Source organism: Cebus imitator, unplaced genomic scaffold, assembly GCF_001604975.1.
Source record: "Cebus imitator isolate Cc_AM_T3 unplaced genomic scaffold, Cebus_imitator-1.0 Scaffold610, whole genome shotgun sequence".
Taxonomy (NCBI): Eukaryota; Metazoa; Chordata; class Mammalia; order Primates; family Cebidae; genus Cebus; species Cebus imitator.
This window is the reverse complement of record NW_016107925.1, coordinates 66,978-69,147: the sequence shown is the minus strand read 5'-3', so window position 1 is coordinate 69,147 and position 2,170 is coordinate 66,978.

The window sequence follows — 2,170 nt, the reverse complement described above, 5'->3', positions numbered from 1 at the left end:
ATACTCAGTATTCAAATTTTATACATTTGATATCTCCAATACATATAATTCATCATTTCCTCTAAGCAAGGAGAATGCCGATTTTGTTCACACAAGTTTTCAAAACTAACAATTTTTTGATTTACTATGATTCTACTTTCTATAACTTTGACTGTTAGCTTTCCACTTGGTGCTAGTTGGGACCCAAGAATGGCAGTAGATTAGGTAGGCCTAGGAGAACTAAGTAAGAATTAATTAGATAATAAGTTAATTAAGTAAATTATTAGTTAATTAATTGGAGACTTAAGGTAGGCCTAAAAGAATTAATGTAGGGGAGGCCCAGCTTGATGGCTTACGCCTGTAACCCCAGCACTTTGGGAGGCCAAAGTGGGTGGATGGCCTGGAGGTCAGTAGTTCGAGACCAGGTTGACAGCCATGGGGAAACTCCGTCTCTACTAAAAATACAAAAAATTAGCTGGGTGTGGTGGTGTAATCCCAGCTGCTTGGGAGGTGGAGGCAGAAGAATTGCCTGATCCCGAGAGGCAGAGGTTGCAGTGAGCCGAAATCCTGACATTGCACTCCAGCCTGCGCAACACAGCGAGACTCTGTCTCAAAAAGAAAAAAAAAGAACTAATGTTGGGAATGAAAAGTAAAAAGCATTATATGGTCTATACCAGGAAGCGATCAAAATGGAACAAAGGATCAAAAGAAAAATTCATACCAAACCCAGGTCAATCCAGCAAGAGTCAGAAAGCAGAGAAATGGAAGAAACTGGGAAGCCCAAAAGAAAGAAGGCCACAGGCAGATACCTGAAGTTAAAACAAGGTATTGGGAAGGGGTCAGGAACGCCATCCAAACAATCAGGAATCAAATAGGAAGCACACTTGAGAAGATACATGCTACATTGAGCCACATTCTGTCTCCACCAGGATTAGTTTTAAATGCTTCCATCTGTGGGCAGGAGCTAATCTGACCACAAATAGAGACAGGTATGCTAACCAGGAATCATGAGCGGATCCTGATAAGATTAAGATCTCTACTACACTGGTGTAGTTAGCATGGAATTTTATGATTTATCAAGTAGAATATTGAAAATAAACAGTGAAAAAAGCAGTTAAAACTTCCTACCCTCATGAAGTGTACATTCTGTAGTGTTAGATAAATCCCAGGTTAGAGAGTTGTAAAGAACACAGCTTTTCAGACTTGAAAGGTAATCTAGTTTCTACCCTTAACTTAGGTCAAGTTCCATAAACTCCTGTCTTAGTACTTACAGTAATTAATTCCTGAATTCATCTCTTTCTTCTTTTTCACTTTTTCCAGGTAAATATTTTTCACATATTCCTTTTCTTTATTACAATTTTCATTTCTGGAGTTATGCTGATTTTAAGTTCTCACCCATGCAGTCTTTTTAATATCTCATGATTTTTGTGCCCAACTGAATATGATTCAGTATTTCTAGATTCTGGAGAAGACAACAAAATGGGAAGAACAAGTCTCTTCATTCAAGGAGTTTTTATTTCTGCAGGATTCCATAGAAACTGTCAGACCAGAATGAATGCATTATGGCCCACAAGGGAGGCATTAAACCCTATGGTGATGAAAAGGCTACGATAACAGGGAAATTTCCAGATCCCTGAAACATAACTAAAATCACTTCAGTTGGTAGGAACCACGAGATGCTTATAGAGAAAATTCAATTAATTTATAAGAAAATGTAATTAAGTAAATTTAATGAATAAGCATTATATTCAAGAGTAGTGACACGTCTGCTTCCTGATATTTAGCCCTAGTATGCACAACAAAGCCTGGGACACAGAAGTAGTTTAAGTACTCAACAAATATTTGAACTGATCTTGAATGATTGATTAAACCCTGAAGAACTAGTGGGACTTCAACTAAGGAAAACTGAGACAAACGCAGCAGATGTTTTTCTAAAGAAAGGAAACACAAGGCTGGCGCGGTGGCTCACATCTGTAATCCCAGCACTTTGGGAGGCTGAGGCGGGCGTATCACCTGAGGTCAGGAGTGTGAGATCAGCCTGGTCAACATGGTGAAAGCCTGTCTTTACTAAAAATATAAAAATTAGCTTGGTGTGGTGGCACATGCCTCTAATCCCAGCTACTCGGGAGGCTGAGACAGCAGAATTGCTTGAACCCAGGAGGCGGAGGTTGCAGTGAGCCAAGACTGTGCC